The 21505-nt window shown below is 44.6% G+C and overlaps 1 long non-coding RNA gene across 1 annotated transcript; it reads right to left on the reverse strand.

The window, feature by feature from the left end:
* Window positions 1–316: 316 nt before the first annotated feature.
* LOC141141483 (uncharacterized) lies at window positions 317–13105 on the reverse strand. The gene is made up of 3 exons (XR_012244097.1): window positions 12814–13105; window positions 654–835; window positions 317–549 (listed from the first exon to the last, which is right to left on the reverse strand). It is a non-coding gene; the product is annotated as an uncharacterized lncRNA (long non-coding RNA).
* Between the last annotated feature and the right edge of the window lie 8400 nt (window positions 13106–21505).

The raw sequence follows: 21505 nt of genomic DNA on the forward strand, positions 1-21505 counted from the left end.
TCAACGCTTGCTGGTGGTTGTAGGGGTCTCATTGGAATCTGGAAGCCCCCAGATCCCACCCCTCCTACTCATTCTCCAATGAAAAGTATAGTGTAAAAAGACAGTTGTTTGGAATGGCAGCTGGCGTTCATCGTGATTGATGTTGGATCTACTCCAGTTTACGCTGTCTCTGAGTTTTTATTTATTTTTGTCACTTTTTTGGAAAATGAGTATGGGTACAATGTGCCTCATATTCATTCACTAAATTGAAAAGAGAGAAATTCCTATGGGTGGGACTTTAAATAGGGCAGATGGCAAATGAAGTATGAAGAGAATATAAAAAATATATATCAATTTTATTGAAGAAAATCATAAAATAATGAGCACATACATGAAATACAATTTACAAAATAATCTAGACATGAGTAACAATGCGTTACAGTAATGTTGTACAATAACCACTAGGATCTGGTGAATAGAGGGTGAATCCAACAGAAAATGAACCCGACGTATTTCAACATTTTTCTTCATCAGGGGTATATGCGATTTTGTCGCAGAATGTAAGAACGTCTGCAAGTAAACAAATAAACAGAAATTATTAACAATAGATGTGTAATAAAAATCTGACTTGCGGATAAACAATCATCTTGTGTAAATTTGTATATTAGACTAACCGTACAAACTGTATGGCTCTTGGATTTACATCATATCCAGATCAATGTTAAAAGATGAGCGTTACAGCTATTGGCTCAGGAAACCCTCGACTCCGCAGGGCAAAACAGTGCACCATCACAAAGAGCAGGCCTCCAGGCTGGGAATAGGTCCCACACAAAGGACGACCAACCGGTATGGCCCTCTGAAAAGAAAAAAAAAACCCTCTCTGTCAGAAGGAAGAAAAAAAGAAAACACATGGGGATAGAAATATCCAGCTGGTATGTGATTTAGAGAAAAAACAAGCCGCAATAACAAAACAGTGTATATGTAAATATCCTCTGGGTCCTGTCTCAATAACATCACATGTGTGCACATCTGTTGCCGCTAGCAAGGGGTTTAAAGTATCCAACCACAAGCGGTTGGGGCGCAAGGATAATATGCTAATGTACAAAAAACAAAACAAAATGAATGCACATATCCACACATATATATGTGCACATACGTGCATACATACAAATGCATATGCATATATAGGCCTACACGTACATGTGAATTTACAGGGAAGAGGAGTATTAAAAAAAAAAATGAAATATACTATCTACCTGGCCGGTGAAGAGCCAAAGGAGTGGGCAAAGAGAGAAAGCTGACCCGGGGTGTGGATCTGCCAGGCTGTGCCCAAACAGAGAAATCTGTCCACTAGACAGCTTGGAAAGACCCTAGAGAGGGTCAACCACTGGATAACTGCAAAAAGATATCAATAATCAGGAAGGTGAAAAAAATGAAAAAATCTGAAATTGACAGAGGTAAATGCAGCGTGATTGAACTTAAGGGCTTGCTGAGGGAGACTACCCAGATTAAGTATCTGAGGGTAAAAGCATAGTAGAATGATAGAATAACCCCACGGTACAGCAAGACAGCGTACATAGCAATATAGGTTTGATTTACCTGGTGTATATATAAGGGCACAGACTGACAGGGACAGCCTCGATTCACCTGTGCAGCAACAGCAATCAGCTGCTTTGGTGAAGGGGTTTTAAACACAGGGATGGTTTGCAATAGCCAATCAGCACCTGTATCCAGTCGGAGGGGCGGAGCTAGCCGGGGCGTCCCCCGAGACGACGGCGCGCACACGGCACCTCCCAACACACCCAGGGGGATGGACAGTGACATCCCGCGTCAGAGAGGACACGGTGATGTCACACCCTGGATCCCAAGGCAGGAAAAACAGTGTGTGGGCTGCGCCGCCGCGCGTCCCCGTCCCATGGTGCACAAACACAAGTCACATGATCTGGAGAGGACAGGTCACATGACATGGTGTAAACAAAGGGCCGCCATGCTGGATAAGCGACGAGCGCCCCCCGTGCCCCGAGTGGGGAACCGAAGCCAGGAGACCTGAAATGACAGTACAAAGGTGCCCCAGCGGAGTCAGGGGCAAGAAGAGCCAAGAGATACATACATATTCATTCACTGGGGGGGGGCTGTTACAAGGTGCTTTGGGGGAGCCCCCCCTGTTAAGGGCATGTGGCCTGGTATGGTTAAGCGCTCACCCCCCCCCCCCCACCCCCTTTCTGGCCTGCCAGGCTGCATTCTCAGATAAGGGTCTGGTATGGATTTTGGATTGGAGCCCAAAACCATTTTTTTTTTTACATTTTGTTGTGGTGTTCCCCTTAAAATCTATACCAGACCCAAAGGACCTGGTATGGATTGAGGGGGGATCCCACACTGTTTTTTTTTCAAGTTTGAATAGCCAGCAATTCTTTTGTTTACATTCAGCGGGGAACCAGATGAGTCATCTGTTGCTAAGGATGTAGTGGCCTGCTTGTAGGAGCTGTCAGCCTTTTTGTCTGCTGGCAAATTGCTCCCAAAAACACAAAGTTTCAAAAACACTTCTAGAGCGAAATAGTGTGCATGGACACATAGGATAACATTATTTGCTTCTAGAAGCAAGGGAAAAAAAAAAAAAACGCTCAAAAGCTGCTCCTACGAACGTTTTTTTAAGCTAGTGTGCATGGAGCCTCAATGAGTATATTAAAACACTGTCAATGAAGAATAATTTTACTCATCTATATGCTTACGTACCTTTACTCACCTATATGCAACATTACTCAGGTCTTTACACACAGTTATTTTACTCAGGGACTTTCTGTCAACAAGTTCCTGTGTAAACATCAGTGAGGCCCCGTTCACACTGTAGATCAAAGCTCAAAAACGCTCAACAAGCAAAAACCTATTGTTTTAATAGCCCTTGTTCAATGTGAGCGTCCTGTTGCTTGTAGCAAAATGCCTGTCTTTCAAAAAAGTACATGAGCCACATTTCAGTCAGAATTGAGCATTTTTTTGTCCCCATAGACTTTAATGGAGATGCCTAAAAGGCGCAACAAGAGCTTTTTTCTAGTGTTGTATTAAGCATTCTGTCACACGTTTTCTGCTCAAACATTACCTTCTTGCCCCTTTTTCAGCAGCATGCCACACCTTTTACCTGAAAAATGCCTTAGAAAAGCTGCAAAAACTTGCAATTCTGCTCCAAAAAATTCTCAAAAAACACTTGAAAAAAGAGCTTTAAAAAAACACTTGAAAACATGACGCTTAGATGTAAATGTAGCCTGTACTAATATGGCCCTCAGTCACAGAGTGGGAGTGGGGAGGAGACCTGTAAGTAGTACTGGACTGTAGCAGACAAATCAGGCCTCCCATCCTGCCAGGCACTTCTGTGTGGCAAGGTAAAACCATGTAAATAACAGGAGTGGATGGTCAGAAATACAAATTCTATGAAAGGTAAAACAGCTACATTTAAAGTGGTTGTATACTTCTCATTGTCACTTTTACCTATAGGTAAGCTTATAATAGGTCTCACCTATAGGTACTGTAAATATAGTTACATTGCAATATGCCAATGATGTCATTGGCGCATGTGCTGTGAAGAAACTGCCCCACGTGCCGTTTCTTCACTAACAAGTGTTGTGACTGATGGCTCCCGCGCGCATGTGCAGGAGTGACGTCACGTGACTCCATCCAGGAGTCCGCGGCCCTGGAAGGAAGAGGGGCGAAGATGGATGCAGCCACCAACGGGAACAGCGCGGGCTTTGTTTGCAGTAAGTGCCACATGATGGGCTAGTATGTGATGCATACTAGCCCATTATGCTTTTACTTTGCAGGGGAAAAAGAGGAAGTAAAACCCATCCCCAGAGAAGTAATAGAAGAAAAATCTTCTGATGGGCACACTAGTTCTAGTGAACTGGGGGTCCTCAAGGAATTCCCTTAATTTGCAGAGATTTCCTCTCACTCTCTGTTTGGTTATGGGACAGGAAGTGAAGGGAAATCTCTGCAATGGGACAAAGATGGTGGAAGAAAATCTGACAGGGGTTATAACCATCCCTTACTCTATCCAAATGGGAAAAAAAGTTTTGCCTATAGTTCTACTTTAACTGTTTATCTGAAAGTCAGCTTTAAATATATTTGTGTAAGAGGGATGCCAGGAATGCCTAATTTTATGTAGCAGTATCTGTTCTGACCCAATTTTATGTACGAGATGGAAGGGGGTTGTGGGTCTTTTCATCCCAAGGAAATGCAAGATTTGGCAATGTTAAGAAGATGGCGTAGAATAGGTTTCTTGTACATTTTAGCAGGAATATCAGAGAGATGTAAAAGAAAAAGAAAAGCTGGGTCCAGGTAATCAGTAAACTTTTGTATGAGTCTGCGCACTTTTTCCCCAAAATGTTCTAATTTCGGACAGGACCAAAAGATATGAAGCACTGCCCCCCACTCCTCCCGACATCTCCAACAGCGATCTGAGGCCTTGGGAAAGTAGTTATGTAAAACTGATGGTGTATAATACCATCTGGTTACTATCCTAAAACTGCATTCTGCTACACTTTCATGTCATTTTTCTTTGTTGTACTGCCAAAGGAAGGGGAATTGGGAAAATTGGGACTTTAAATGAAGCCATGGCCGGGTAGGGTCATGTGCCTCCATCCCTATCATTACGAGGAAAAAGCAGCAAAAAAGCATCAAAAAGGGTGGGACTTTAAATGAAGCTCATGAAAGGAAATGAATAGAAGGTGGATGATAAAATATTTATTAATCCATAAATACATGTTTACATACATTAAATTTCCTATACATAGAAATGCACACTTTCATAGTATCAATTTCTGAAACAGTAATATCTGGTAATAACATAATTATAAACATTAATCACATGGTAAGGTTAAGGGGATCCACCGAAATTCATGATTAGATGTACACATATAACAAGATAGCACCTGCATGATCTATGGTCTTTCTGATCCCTGTCACAATATAAAATTATAGATACAAGGGCACATATCTTAATAGGGGTGTAATTGTGGTACACGACAACTGGTAGCTCGGCACGTTTCGCGGCTTTAAGCCGCTCTTCAGGAGCAGGCGTGTGATGTATCTGGAATGGGCAAATAGATTGACTAAGTAGACTAGCTTGTATCAGTGTAGGGGAGAATAAAAAAAAAACCCCTCTAAAAAGATCACTTACAAGTACTTGTGCACTTGATGGCACGATGTCAGGGACCGTGACCCACCCAAGGGCATCAATATCAGGAGCTAAGGGGGCATGTTCAGCGGCGGCACCCATCACAGACAACACCCTGGGTGGATATGGGCACATAAAGCTCTCCTAGTGTAAACATAGGAAACATCAATAATGAGTGAGTCAACCCAGTGAGCCAGTAATGGGGCTATGTGAGTTAATTACAAGTGAAAGTGAACTAAGTAGTGGAGATGGTATGTGCGGAGATAGAAACTAATATTATGGTGACTAAGCAGGAGTGGAGGTGGAGGACCATGATAGAAGGTCGCTACCAAGACACCTGAATGCAGGGGGGGAGGGGGGGCTTGTGGGGAACAGAGGGAGAGAGTGACTCGTGAAGATGTGATAAGTACCTGGTGCTGGAGGAGGGGGAAAGGGACCAATCCAACGGGAGATGTGAAAACTAGTATGCAAGAGAGCTCTGAGTGACCCAAACCAAGCCAGAGCAGCTGCCTATAAATGCGCGCCGCCACAGACCAACCCCCAACATCACACTCAGGAGCATAGCGAGATGGGCGCGCCGGAACCTGGGCAGTGATTCGCCCGGCAGTTGGCGCCATCACAACCTCACTAAGGGGCTCGTGGAGATGGAGAAATCCCACTGGCGAAACAGCATCACAAAGACGCCGCATGTCCAGCGCGTTGGCTTGACGTCGATGTGCAGTGATGGCGTGTCCACCCCGAGCGTCGAGGAGCGGGTGGGGAAAAGGACGCCCGCTGTGTGCATCATGTTGCCATGTGCACAGTATTATGCCTAATAAGTATGTAGAAATACATCACCAGAGTTGAATTAGATTATGGTTAATTGGAAGTAAAATCAGATTGTCTGGGGAAAGCTATCATAAGACCATTATTTCTAAACGCAGGAATAGTTATTAAGAAAAATAAGACAATTAGATGCACACATTTATAGGCAGCTGCTCTGGCTGGGTTTGGGTCGCTCAGAGCTCTCTTGCACACTGGTTTTCACGTCTCCCGTTGGATTGGTCCCTTTCCCTCTCCTCCAGCACCAGGTACTTATCACATCTTCCCGGGTCACTCTCTCCCTAAGGCGAAGGCAGAGATCCTCTGTGCTGGACAGCTTAAGTAGGCAGGACTGACGAGCAGGATATTATCAACAGCTGAGTACCTGTGGAGAGATAGGAGCTGGCAATTAGTCGACAGCTGAGCGGCCAGCTCAGAGAAGGAAGGGCTGAGCCCAGTCCTGACAGTACCCCCTCCTCATTGACCCCTCCCCCTCAGATGACCACCAGGCTCGAGGGGAAAACGTCTATAAATCATGGAGGGGGACAGGGGCATGTACGTCCGAGGATGAGAACCAAGAGCGTTCCTCTGGACCGTACCCCTTCCAATGCACCAGGTACTGTATGCGCCCATGAAACCTACAGGATTCAACAATGGACTGTACTTCATACTCCTCATGGTTCTCAACCTGTACAGGGTGAAGACGTGGCACCGATGTGGTAAAGAGGTTGCAGACCAAAGGTTTTAATAAGGAGACATGAAATACATTCGAAATACGCATGTTAGAAGGAAGGTCTAATGCGTAAGCCACTGGGTTAATCCTGCAAAGAATACAGAAAGGCCCAATAAACCGAGGTGTGAACTTCAGTGAGGGAACACGAAGTTGGAGGTTGCGAGATGACAGCCAGACCCTGTCCCCAACCTGGTAGGAAGGCGCAGGCAGGTGTCTGCCGTCAGCATGGAGTCTGTACCTATTATTAGCATGTCGCAAAGCCTCCTGGACTTGTGCCCAAGTGGAACAAAGACCACGGAGATGCTTCTCTAACGCAGGAATACTCTGTGGAACAAATGACTTAGGCAACATGGAAGGCTGGAAACCATAGTTCGCCATAAACAGGGACAATTGGGAAGCAGAATTCAAGGCACTATTGTGAGCAAACTCTGTCCACGGTAATAGGTCTGACCAGTTGTTAAGATGGTCAGAAATATAGCAACGTAGGAATTGCTCCAAGGACTGATTGGCTCGTTCTGTGGCCCCATTCGACTGTGGGTGATACGCAGAGAAAAAAGCAAGCTGAATTCCCAACTGTGCACAAAAGGCTCGCCAGAACCGGGACACAAACTGACTACCCCTGTCCGAGACAATCACCTTGGATAGCCCATGTAAGCAAAAGATCTCTCGAGCAAAAATGGAAGCCAGTTCCTTAGAAGTGGGCAACTTCTTAACTGGAATACAACAAGTCATTTTTGAGAACCGGTCAACCACCATAAAAATAATTGTGTTGCCCTGGGAGTTGGGTAACTCCACAATGAAATCCATAAACAGGTGGGTCCAGGGCCTCTTTCCATTGGGTATGGGTTGTAAGAGGCCCACTGGAAGATGTCGTGGAGTCTTACTCTGAGCACACACGGAACAGGCTGCTATGAAGGCGGTTACATCAGCACGTAGACTAGGCCACCAAAATTGTTGGGAAATGGCCCAAAAGAGTTGATTCTTCCCAGGGTGGCCAGCAGCCTTGGGAGAATGGTAAGTCTGGAGCACGGCAGTACGGAGACTCTCTGGGACAAAGCAGCGGTCACAAGGTTTCTCAGGAATAGCATGGACCTGAGCATCAAGAATTTTGTCGCCCAAAGGAGAAGTGAGACTGGTGCGAACAGTAGCCAGAATACGATCAGGAAGAATCACAGGAACCGGAACCGACTCCAACTTGGAAGTGGAGGAAAATTTTCGTGACAAGGCGTCAGTCCTTACATTCTTAGCACCGGGTAAGAATGAGACAATGTAATTGAAACTTGACAAGAAAAAAGCCCATCGCACCCTTCTGGGAGAGAGGCATTTAGCCTCAGACAAGAACGTGAGATTCTTATTGTCAATAAGAATGAGAACCGACACAGTGGTACCTTTGAGGAGCTGTTTCCATTCTTTCAGGGCTAAAATGATCGCCAACAGCTCTCTGTCACCAATTGCACTCCACAGGTGACAATTTCTTGGAAAAGTAGCCACAAGGATGCAAAGCGCAGAAGGCGCCAACTCCAGTCTCAGAAGCATCAACCTCGAGGATAAAAGGTAACGTAGGCTCAGGATGTGCCAACACAGGAGCAGAAACAAAGCCAGCCTTGAGACTCTCAAAAGCCTTAACGGACTCCGGAGACCAACTCTGTAGGTTACTGTCCTTTCTGGTGATATCAGTCAGGGGCTTGACCAGAAATGAGAAGTTACAAATAAACTTCCGATAATAGTTGTCAAAGCCCAGGAAATGCTGCAGAGGACATAAACCCACGGATCGGGGACACTGTAGGACTGCAGAAAGTTTCTCTGGGTCCATCAAAAAACCAGCAGCGGAAATGACATAACCCAGGAATTTAACCTGTTCACGATGGAACTCGAACTTCTTCAATTTACAATAGAGATTATTCTCTCTTAGTTTCTGAAGCACACGACAGACATCTGTGTGGTGGCTCTCCAAGGACTTGGAAAATATGAGGATATCATCGAGATAAACCATCCCACATAGCTGCAACAAATCTTGGAGGACATCGTTTCTGAATTCCTGGAAAACTGCCTGGGCCTTACAAAGGCCAAAAGGCATTATGAGGTACTCATAATGGCCTGTTCTGGTATTAAGCGCAGTTTTCCACTCGTCACCCTCCTTAATCCTTACGAGATTGCATGCCCCTCTCAAATCAAGCTTCGTGAAAACCGTTGCTCCCTTGATGTGGTCAAATAACTCTGTATTTAACGGAATCAAATAGGCATTCTTAATCGTGAAATGATTGAGACCCCTATAATCAATACAAGGTCTAAGTTCACCACTCTTCTTCCTCACGAAGAAGAAATCAGCACCAGCAGGGGATGAGGATTTGCGGATGAAACCCCAAGAAAGTGCGTCTGCAACATACTCCTCAATGGCCTTATCCTCCAAGACTGACAAAGTGTAAACCCGGCCACGAGGGGATATAGCACCAGGTTGAAGGTCAATTGTGCAATCATATGGCCGCTGTGGAGGCAAACTACCGGCTTGACCTTTGTCAAAGACATTGCTAAAATTGTGGTACTCCTCTGGCAGGGAGGAGAGTGAAGAGATGCACAGGACCTTGGCTACCTTCTGGAAGCATGTCTTACTGCATTGTGGCGACCAGGAGAGAACCTCAGCATGGAGCCAATCAAAAGAGGGGCTATGCCTCTGTAACCAAGGATAACCAATAACCAACGGAAACTTAGGTGAGGAAATAACTTGGAATTGGATTATCTCATGGTGAAGAGCCCCTACAGTCATGGACACATGGGCCGGCTGTAGGGGTTTCCCGTCAAGAGCCTCAATGGCAAGTGGAGTGTCACGCAGCTGAAGCGGAATCAAATGCTTCGATACAAAGGCAGCATCAATGAACAGGCCTGCAGCCCCAGAGTCGATTAGAGCCTGTATCTTGACGGACGACTCAGCCCATAAAAGGGTGACCGAAACCAGGGGCTTATCCTTCTGGATAACTGGGGACGAAACAACGCCACCTAAGGTCTGTCCGTGAGAGGACCTTAAGGTTCGGGCGTTCCCTGGACAGGTAGGACAAGACTTCAAAAAGTGACCTGCCTGGCCACAATAAAGGCACAATCTCTCCCTTCTCCTAAAGGTTCTCTTATCTGCAGAGAGACGCATGAAGCCCAAGTGAATGGGTTCATCTTCACTGACCGACTCTGTACCAGGAGGCATGGGAGGTGAGGGAGGCACGGGTGGGACTGTAAAGCTCGGAGGCAAAACATACAGGAGGCTTCCTCAAGTGCTCCTTAAAAGTCTGGAGTCAATGAGGATGGCAAATGTGATCAATTTGTCAAGCACAGTGGGTATATCTCGGGCTGCTATCTCATTCTTGATGGAATCCAAGAGACCATGAGAAAAAGCAGCCACGAGGGCCTCATTGTTCCAAGCAACCTCTGCTGCCAGAATTCAATGGCATAGTCGGCAACAGTTCTCGTACTCTGATGGACATGAGGCACTTGGCAGCAGAAGCCTGCGGGAACGTCAAATACCCTTTTAAAAGAGGCCACAAACTCAGGGTAGCTCAAGACAACAGGTTTTTGCATCTCCCATAGAGGGTTTGCTCTCTCAGAAAGCAAAGATATCACGAAACCTACTTTGCTTCTGCCTGTGGGAAACGCCCGTGGCAGCATCTCAATCTCAACCTGGTTGACAACCCCTCTGCATTGAACTGGGTCGCCCCCAAATCACTGAAGAAGAGGAGTGGAAACCAGACATACCTCTTATAGAGGTAATACTCGAGGCGGGTGCCTGCACAGAGACTGGCGCAGCAGCAGGGATGGCCTGCAAATCAGGTTGTACCGGAGCAGCCACAGTGGGAGATTCCAGGTGGGCCGCGCGACTCAGGAGCATTTGTAACGTCATGGCAAACTGATCCATGCAGTGATCTTGCTCATCCAGTCTGGAAAAAATATTACCAACAAGTGGATTGACTATATCTTCCGAATTCATGGCCTTTGCTTACTGTCAGAAACCATGAAATCAGACCGAGACAGAAGAACAGTTAAATCACACTTGTTTAATAATAAAAATAAATAGAACAAACGTAGTCAAAACATAGCCAGAGTTCAGGAACCGGAGCAGACAAGCCAAATGTCAGGGAGCCGGAAATGAGCGTAGTAAAACAGCAAGCAGGATCTGGAGCCAGAAGGGATGTCAGCCAAGTTAGTCTTTTAACAGGAATGCAGGAGAGCATCTTTGTGATGTTGACTAAGGCAAAGGCAGAGATCCTCTGTGCTGGACGGCTTAAGTAGCCAGGAATGACGAGCAGGATATCATCAACAGCTGAGTACCTGTGGAGAGATAGGAGCTGGCAATTAGCTGACAGCTGAGTGGCCAGCACAGAGAAGGAAGGGCTTAGCCCAGCCCTGAAACACTTGTAATTAACTCACATAGCCCCATTACTCTATGCGCCCGGATCCGCCTGGGGTGTTGTCTGTGAGGAGTGCAGCCGCTAAACATGCCCCCTCAGCTCCCGAAACTGATGCCCTTGGGTGGCTCACGGTCCCTGACATTGTGCCATCAAGTGCACAAATACTTGTAAGTGATCTTTTTAGGGGGGGGTGGTTTTTTGTTCCTCCCCTACATTGATACAAGCTAGTTTTCTTAGTCAATCTACTTTCCCATTCCAGATAATCACACGCCTGCTCCTGAAGAGCAGCTTAAAGCCGCAAAATGCGTTGAGCTACCAGTTGTCGTGTACCACAATTACACGCCTATTAAGATATGTGCTCTTGTATCTACAATTTTATATTGTGACAGGGATCAGAAAGATCATAGACCATGCAGGTGCTATCTTGTTATATGTGTACATCTAATCATGAATTTAGGTGGATCCCCTTAACTTTACCATGTGATTAATTTTTATAAATATGTTATTACCAGATATTACTGTTTCAGAAATTGACACTATGAAAGTGTACATTTCTATGTATATGAATGTAATGTATGTAAACATGTATTTATGGATTATTAAATATTTTATCATCCACCTTCTGTTCATTTGCTATCATTAGCTTCATTTAAAGTCCCACCCTTTTTGCTGCTTTTTTGCTGTGTTGTACTGCATTAGGCTGTTATTGTTTTGTAGTATGCTCATTTAGTTGTAGTTTTGGGAAAACTTGTTGCATTATTTGCCTGTAGATTTTGTACTCGCAGGCTCTAATGTTTGAAGTCGCATACCCTGATTTGTATATCACTCACTGCCTACAACCTAAGTTGTGAAATTTGACTTGCATTTGCTTTTTCTTTCTTTTTATATGATGTTTTATTTGTTGCTTGTTTCTTGCTCTTTCTAGGCAACTGTACGTATGTGTCAATCCCACTATGCTTTGTATAACTCCTTTTTCTTTTATTGGAAAAAATAATACAAATTATTGGAAATTAAATTTAAAACAAAAGGGACAGGGGTTCTTTTACTTCCTATTTTTTCCTGACACCTGTCCAATTAGTTTACTAATGTGATTTTAGTATCTTTCTCTGTTCTCCACTTCTGTTGGCGAGTGCTAGTTGATTTAGTCCTAGCTAGACCCTCCCACTTCTTTCATGTTCTGTCATTCAGTGCTAGTTATGCACAGAGACAGGGCTCAGGAAAGTAATTTTGTTCTTACACTTCAAAAAACTGGAAAAACATCCTCTGTACTGCAATAAGCTGACGTAAAATTGTGTTACATTCAACATCTGTGTCTTATTAAAGGGTCAAGCTGCCTGTGGATGGTGCCAAGTCAGCAGGTGATTATACTGTCAGGGCTGACTATGTCTAAGAAGGTATATGTCAATGCATAAAGCAGCATTTGAAACAGAACAGTGCTGCTTTTCATGTTTAAAGTTTCTATTTGTGCACTCATGCCCAAACATGAACAGCATTTCAAAGGGTGGTGCTATAGCACTGGCAGTCAGTAGGAGACTGCCCATTCTGAATACAAGGTTTACTGGCCCTATCTTTTACAGCATGTTTTTTTTGCAATACCTCAATAAAATCACACTTATGTGAAAACTAGGTAAGTTGTTTCTGTTAAACTGCTAAACAAGACAGTGGAACAAGAAATGTACACTATGACATTATTGTCAATACTACTCTTTAAATAAAAAATACAGGATGCAAACATTATATCACCTTACCGTGGATTAATATATACTCTGCCATGTCAAACATAACTCCAGTTATGTAAACTCTAATGCATTTCTCCTCTGAGGCTCCATGTGAATGAAGATTTCAATTAACGATTCAAATATCGCCAGCTGTTACCTCCCCCTTAATTAAATGAAAGCTGCTGTTCAGCACCTGGCTAAAGAACAATTACTATTAAATGAGATCAGATCATTACCCAATGTCACATTTACTTTGGCCCTACTGATATTTGCATGTATGTAGCAAGCTTTATGGTATCAGCTGCTCTCTTCTTTCTAATGTTAAGCCAATGTAACAAGGTCAAGAAGAACAGGGTGGAGGGAAGCTAAAGTCTCGCCAAAGCTCTTCTGTTTTCTTCCACAATGTTTTCAGTGACTGCCAGGAGCCACAAATGATTGATTACTAATCTGTATGAATAACACTATTAAACCTAGCACTTAAGGTGTTGTAAATAGAGAAAATGTACCTAATGTATAGGACGAGATTTATTTCTTAGTATGTTCACTAAAATTCAGTTGAGATAAAATTAAAAGTATTATTTAATAAAAATAGAAATGTATTGGGGCCCTCCAGTTTCCTCACCTTCCACAGCCCCTACATTGAAACTGCCTTTTAATGTTGTCTTGGAGTGATAATATTGCATACCTCCCAACTAGGGATGGTTATGTTCAACTCGAACATCGGGTGTTTGCCTGTTCGCCGAATAGCGAACAATTTAGGGTGTTCGTGGCAAATTCGAAAGCCGCGGAACACCCTTTAAAAGTCTATGGGAAAAATCAAAAGTGCTAATTTTAAAGGCTTATATGCATGGTATTGTCATAAAAAGTGTTTGGGGACCCGGGTCCTGACCCAGGGGTATGGTTGCCACCTCATCCCTTTAAACCCGAACACATATGAATTACACAGGTTCTGTGGCTGATTAAGGTGGTAATTAAACTCACTTGGTGCCTTATCTGCATTTAATTAGCCTCAGAACTTGTGTAATTCAAAGGTGTTCGGGTTTAAAGGGATGAGGTGGCAACTCTACCCAGGGGACATGTATCAATGCAAAAAAAAGTTTAAAAAAAAAACGGCCGTTTTTTCGGGAGCAGTGATTTTAATAATGCTTAAAGTAAAACAACAAAAGTGTAATATTCCTTTAAATTTCGTACCTGGGGGTGTCTATAGTATGCCTGTAAAGTGGCGCATGTTTCCCTTGTTTACAACAGACCGAGAGCAAAATGACATTTCTAAAGGAAAAAAAGTTATTTAAAAGTACTCGCGGCTATAATGAATTGTCGGTCCTGACTCCCGGCAATACACATAAAAGTTCATTGATAAAAAGGGCATGGGATTCCCCCACAGGGGAACCCAGAACCAAAATTTTAAAAAAAAATGCGTGGGGGTCCCCCCAAATTCCATAATAGGCCCTTCATGTCTGGTATGGATATTAAGGGGAACCCCGCGCCAATTTTTTTTTAAAAATGGTGTGGGGGTCCCCCTCAAAATCCATACCAGACCCTTCAGGTCTGGTATGGATTTTAATAGAAACCCCACACCAAAATAAAAAAAAACGGCGTGGGGTCCCCCCAAAAATCCATACCAGACCCTTATCTGAGATCGCAACCTGGCAGGCCGTTGCTGGGTGACCCCCCCTCTGACGCACGGGGACATCCCTATGGCTTTCCCGTAGCATCAGAGGGGGGTGGGGCCACCCTTTCTGCCCCCCTCTGACGCATGGGGACATCCCTATGGCTTCCCCGTAGCGTCAGAGGGGGCGGGGTCAGTTACATAACAGGGTGGCCCCACCCCCTCTGCCGCTACGGGGAAGCCATAGGGATGTCCCCATGTGTCAGAGGGGGCAGAAAGGGTGGCCCCACCCCCCTCTGACGCTACGGGAAAGGCATAGGGATGTACCTGTGCATCAGAGGGGGCGGGGTCACCCAGCGACGTCATTATGTGGCCCCGTCCTCAGTTATAAAAGAGCTGTCACCTGAGAGCGGCCGGTCATTACAGCCGGTGCCTCCCATGGAGGCAGATTATAGGCAACATGCGGCTTTTTTTTTTCTTTTTTGGTCCATTGGAGCGCGAGAAGAAGAAGAATAAGACTTCGTGGGACAGTTTTATTTTTTTATTTTTTTAATAAAGGGCTTGTCCCAAGGCGTGTATTTTCACACATTTTTTGTGAAATGGTAGGGCTACCCCATTACCATTTCACACATGGGGGGGGGTCAGGATCTGGGGGTCCCCTTGTAAAAGGGGGCTTCCAGATTCCGATAAGCCCCCCGCCCACAGACCCCCACAACCACCGGGCAAGGGTTGTGGGGCTGAGGCCCTTCTTTGCATAAACATGGGGACAAGGTGCTTTAGGGGGCTACCCCAAAGCACCTTCCCAATGTTGAGGGCATGTGGCCTGGTACGGTTCAAGAAGGGGGGCGCTCTCTCGTCCCCCTTGTCTTTTCCTGTGGCCTGCCAGGTTGCGTGCTTGGATAAGGGTCTGGTATGAATTTTAAGGGGGACCCCCACAAGATTTAAAAAAAAAAAAATGTATCCATACCATACCTTAAACACCTGGTATGGAATTTGGGGGACCCCCATGCATTTGGGATGGGAATCCCATGACGTTTTTATCAATGAACTTTTATGTGTATTGCCGGAAGTCAGGACCGACAATTCATTGTAGCCGCAAGTACTTTTAAATGACTTTTTTTCCTTTAGAAATGTCATTTTGCTCTCGGACTGTTGTAAATACGGGAAACATGCAACACTTTACAGGCATACTATAGACACCCCCCCAGGTACAAAATTTAAAGGAATATTACACTTTTATTGTTTCACTTTAAGCATTATTAAAATCACTGCTCCCAAAAAAAGTCTGTTTTTAAAACTTTTTTTTGCATTGATACATGTCCCCTGGGGCAGGACCCGGGTCCCCAAACACTTTTTAAAACAATACCATGCATATAAGCTGTTTCCCATAGACTTTAAAGGTGTTCGCATGTTCGAACAAATATTTTGCCTGTTCGCATGTTCTGGTGCAATCCGAACCGGGGGGGGGGTGTTCGGCCCATCCCTACTCCCAACCTTTCCTGGATTTGGATTTTCCTGGGACTGTCCTGGGATTTCAAGTAAATCCTGGTGTCCCTCGAATCCGGGTTGAATCCCGCAGTGGAGCGCAGTGCCTGAATAAGTTCCAGCACTTGACTTCACTTGTCAGTGTCCATGTCTTTATGGACATTGCTTTGTGCACTGGTGCGCAATCATGTTTGAACAGGAAGGGGCCATCCCCAAACTGTTCCCACAAAGTTGGAAGCATGAAAATGTCCAAAATGTAATTTCCTGATGCCTGAAGTGTTCCCTTTACTGGAACTAAGGGGCCAGGCCCAACCCCTGAAAAACAACCCTACACCATAATCCCCCCTCCACCAAATGATTTGGACCAGTGCACAAAGCAAAGTCCCTAAAGACATGAATGAGCGAGTTTGGGGTGGAGGAACTTGACTGGCCTGCATATAGTTCTGACCTCAACTCGATAGTACACTTTTAGGATGAATTAGAGCGGAGACTGCGAGCCAGGCCTTTTCATCCAACATCAGTGCCTGACCTCACAAATGCACTTCTGGAAGAATGTTCAAACATTTCCATAGACACACTCCTAAACCTTGCGGACAGCCTCCTCAGAAGAGTTGAAGCTGTTATAGCTGCAAAGGGTGGATCAACTCTATATTGAACTCTATGGACACATGATCTGAATTTTGGTCGGTAAAAGGTATGATGGCTTTTCCGATGGGATTCCGCTCAAGCTTGTCTTGCATACACACGGTCACACCAAATTCCGTCCGTCAAGAACGCGGTGATGTACAACATGTACGACGGGACTAGAAAAAGGAAGTTCAATAGCCAGTACGCCACCCTTTGGGCTCCTTCTGCTAATCTCGTGTTAGTAGAAGTTTGGTGAGAGATGATTAGCGGTTTTCAGCTTTCGTGCTTTTCAGTCCATTACAGCTGTTCAGTTTGTGCTTGTGGGTTTGTATCTGGTTTTCAGTGTGTGTAGTCAGTTTGTATCTGTTTTCCAGTGCGTTCTTGTCCGCTCGTTTCTGATTTTCAGCTCGCTCTTCACAGGCCTTGCTGTTCTTCAGTGCAATCTGTTAGTTCGTTCTGACCAGCCAACCATTTTGAAGCCATGCTGCGGGTACGTGCTTGTTGTAGAGTTCATGCTATGTGGGGGCTTGGGCTTGGTGTTGGGGTCTTGCTTTGACCCAAGCCCAGTCCATGAACAGGATGGGGAGGAGTTCATGGACCAAGAATTGGTTACTCCAGTGTGACCAGTTCTCTCATATGCCTTCGCTGTGTGAGATCCAGGAGAATAATCCTGATGATTTCAGGAATTTTCTCAGGATGACGGACCCCATTTTTCACCATCTGTTGGCTTTGCTGTCCCCTTATATTATGAAGCAGGACCCCTGCATGCGGCAAGCCATCACTCCAGGGCAGAGGCTAGTCACCGTGTTGCAGTACTTGGCGACGGGGAGAAGTCTACAGGACCTCAAGTTCTTTACCGGCATCTCCCCCCAGGCTCTGGGGATCATTATTCCAGAGACCTGTTCTGCCATCATACAGGTCCTGCAGAAGGACTATATTAGGGTAAGTTTTCTCCTTTAACATCACATTCTATGTATTTAATGTATGCTAATGTATTGTATTTCTTTCATCATTCCCTAATTACCATGATTGTAATATGCTGTGAATGTCCCCTTTGTCCTCATGCATGCTGTAAGCTTTTAATGCTCCTTTTTTGTCCTTCATGCATATTTGTCTTCACTAACCTCCCCAGCATGCTATCCTGGGCCCATACACACCTAGCCTAGTCACTTAACAATGTATTTGTCATCTCCATAGTAGTGCTTTACCCTAAACACCCCCTAAAATGTGTACAAATGTTGTTGTCCTTAAATTCAGGCAGGGTGCAAGAGGTTTTTTTTTGGCTCTCAAACTAATTTAGAACCCCCCTAAACTTTTTCCAATGGACCATCAGGGGGGGTGAGGAATCTGATAAGTGGACCTTATCTTTTTGTCTTTAAATACTCCTTAAAAAAAGTTATACTGATGTTGGCCAAGAATGTTTGTGTCTAATCTGCTTGCAATGTTATGTGCAAAAGTACTAATTTGTTTTTTTTCTGGTTTGACTCCACAGTTTCCTTCAACGCACAGGAATGACAGACTGTGGCATCCCAGTTTGCCAAGCATTGGGTCTTTCCCAACTGTGGAGGGGCAATCGATGGGAAACACGTCCACATTGTCCCACCACCCCATTTGGGGTCATATTATTTTAATTATAAGGGTTTCAATAGTATTGTGTTGATGGCAGTGGTCTCAGCGACATATGAGTTTTTATATGTGGAAGTGGGGAAGAATGGCCGGATGTCGGATGGTGGAATCTTTGCCCAGACTGAGTTCTTTTTTCATCATTGGTTTTTTATTGATTTTTGCAAAGAGTATATAACAATACAATGTGCACATTGTATATTAGGTACATTACATTCGTTTAGTTGTGTACAAAGAAACATATTATCTGAATAATGTTATAACATAAAGCAGAGAACTGTCATAGTGCCGCTTCCGATATCGGAGATTAATTATGGCCTGAGTAGCACCACCCCAGGCGCCCTAATGGGAACACTTTTCACCCGGGGGGGTGGCACTCTGCGTGGACAGTCTCCGGCTTAGATATATCATAGGTAAATTAGAGTCTATAGACAAAAGCAGTAGGAATATTCAAGAGAGGGAAAGAAAAAAAAATTTATCAAGAAAAAGCGGTAACGATATGTTGCCTATCATGAAAATAAGAAAGGTTTCTGGATCATCAGGTGAATGGTTATGAAAGGAATGATGCAGCTCCGGTCCACAACTCCCATGGCCTCCATTTATATTTCACAGTGTGTGTAAGGCCTGAACTAGAGGCCATCATCAATTCAAAGCTGTAGTGGAGGTTTACCGTATCTAGAGTATGTTCAACGGAGGGGGTAGCATCCGTTTTCCATAGTCTTGCGATACATAATCTTGCAGCTAACAGAATATGGGTCACTATGTATCTGTAAGGTGTTGGTATTGTTTCAATAGTGAGGTTCAGCACAGCTAGATCAGGTGATGGGTGTAAATTTTGGTGTATAACGTCTGACATTATTTGGAAGATCTTGTTCCAGTAGTTACGCAATCGTGGGCATGTCCAGAAGATGTGAAGTAGATCACCTTTGATTGAACACCCGCGCCAGCATTGATCACCGATAGAAGGGTTGAATTTAGCAATTCTGGATGGGGTTAAGTACCACCTGAGATGTATTTTTTGGGTGTTTTCCCAGAGCGTGGCGCATTTTGTAGATTTATAAATTGACTGGATCGCTTTTTGCCATTGGTGTTCCGTGTAGGTCTGACCTAAGTCATGTTCCCAGTGAATATGTGGGGGCTTCTTGTTAAACTGCTGTTTCTGGTGTAGAATATTATAGAATAGGGATATTCCCTTGCGCTTGGGGATGGAGGACGTTAGAAAATCCCATGCTTTAGGATGTATAGTGTATAACTGAAGGTGGGAGTTTTTAAGGCAGTGCGTGACTCGGAGGTAGGTGAAGAGTTCTGTTTGGGGTAAGTTAAATTCTTGTTTCAAGAGGGTAAAAGATTTGGGTTTGTCTTTGAGTAGAATGTGTTGTATGGTTCGGATTCCGTTCTTGGCCCAGTGGTTTAAATTTAAGTCTGGAGAGAGGTGATGGAGAGCTTCAATGGGGATAGGAGTGGGAGGAGTGTCGGGTGTGACACCGCTGTTGTGTATTAGTTTTTTCCATGCTGAGATTGACGCCACCATGGTGGGAGGTGTTGCCGTCGACAGTTTTGGACCCCAGGGTGAGCTCATCAACCAAGATTGTAGGTTTGGGCGAAGCAGGTGGGAATATTCTATTGAGCTCCAGGGTTTGGTAGGTTTTGTGCTGAACCACTCATCGAGCTGGTCTAGTATCGCTGCTGTGTGATAGTCTTCTAAATCTATTGTCCCTGAACCCCCCGCCAATCTGTGATTTCTAAGTGTCGAGTGTGCGCATCTAGGTTTGGTTTCATTCCATATGGTTTTGTTAAGTATGGATTGCAATGATTTAAAGTAGTATTTAGGTAGGGGTACGGGTAGAGTTCTGAATAGGTATAGGATTTGGGGCAGGTGTAGCATTTTGAATGCTGCCAGTCTACCAGACCAAGAAAGGTTGTGTTTGGTTATGGCCTGTGCATCTACTTTTGTGGTGGCGAGGAGAGGTTTGAAATTGGCTGCAAATAGGTGTTTAACTGATTTCGTGAGGTGGATTCCTAAGTATGGGATGCTTTGGTCGGCCCAAGCAAAGGGGAATTGTGCTTGTAGCAGGTTTCAAGAAGTAGCGTCCAGTTTAAGGTCTAGAATATGGGACTTAGTTACGTTAAGCTTGTAGTATGATACGCGACCGAACCAGTCTAATAATTTTTGGGCTTCAGGAAGGGAGGAATTTGGATTGGTGAGCACTAGTATGACATCATCAGCAAAGAGGCTGATTTTATGTGATGTTTTCCTTATTGTGACTCCTGTGAGTAGGGGGTTTGAGCGAACATGTTCCGCGAGTGGCTCTATGAGCATGTTAAAAATCAGTGGGGACAATGGACAGCTCTGGCGAGTGCCATTTGTGATGTGAAAGGTTTGTGAAAGCATATCTGCGGAGTATACCTTCGCAGTTGGGACAGTATATAGAGCCAAGATAGCGTTGTATATGAGGTCTTTAAATCCAAGTTTAGTTAGTACTGCTCTGAGGTATGACCAGTGTACCCTGTCGAACGCCTTCTCTGCGTCCAAAAAGAGGAGCAGAGAAGGCGTTCCACTGGACTCAATATGGTGTATTATGTTTACCATCCTTCTTGTGGCATCAGGGGCTTGTCTGCCTCTAATGAATCCTGATTGGTCTGTGTGAATGAGATCAGGCATAACAACCATAAGGCGTCTGGCAATCGTTTTGGCATATATTTTTACGTCAAGATTCAATAGGGAGATAGGGCGGAAGTTTTGGGGGGAGGTGGGAGCTTTACCTGGTTTCGGGATAGTAATGATAAGAGCGTTTAGTGATTCATCAGGGTATGTTGAGGAGGAGGCAGCAATGTTGAAGAATTCTGTCATTTGGGGAAGTAAGCGTCTAGAAAACCTTTTATAGTATTCCCCCGTGAGACCATCTGGTCCTGGGGCTTTGCCCGTTGGTAAGGAGGATATCGTATCAAGAATTTCCCTGTCTGGAAATGGTTCGTTGAGGGAGGTCAGTTGAGAGTCAGTCAGCTTTGGTAGTTTAATTTGTTGAAGAAAGTTGTTGATATCTTCATGGGATGGTTGGTAAGTAGTGTGGTCATGTTTGATGTTGTAGAGCTTACTATAGTAGTCGCTGAAGGCGTTCGCTATGTCCTGGGGGTTAGTCAAAGTGTCGGTTGAGTGTGGGTAGGATAAAGTCGTGATTTTGGATTTGATCCTTCGTCCTTTGATGCGTTGCGCTAGTCTTTTACCTGCTTTATTGGACGTGGAGTATGTGGTAGCTTTAAGCTTACGCTGGATCAGGTCATAGGAGTGGAGAAGAAGTGAGCGCAGGTCACGTCTTAGGGTCAATAATTGGGCTTGGGTGTTCGGGTCTAGGTTAGTCTTATGTTGGGATTCAAGAG

Source organism: Aquarana catesbeiana, linkage group LG04 (assembly GCF_042186555.1).
Source record: "Aquarana catesbeiana isolate 2022-GZ linkage group LG04, ASM4218655v1, whole genome shotgun sequence".
Lineage (NCBI taxonomy): Eukaryota > Metazoa > Chordata > Amphibia > Anura > Ranidae > Aquarana > Aquarana catesbeiana.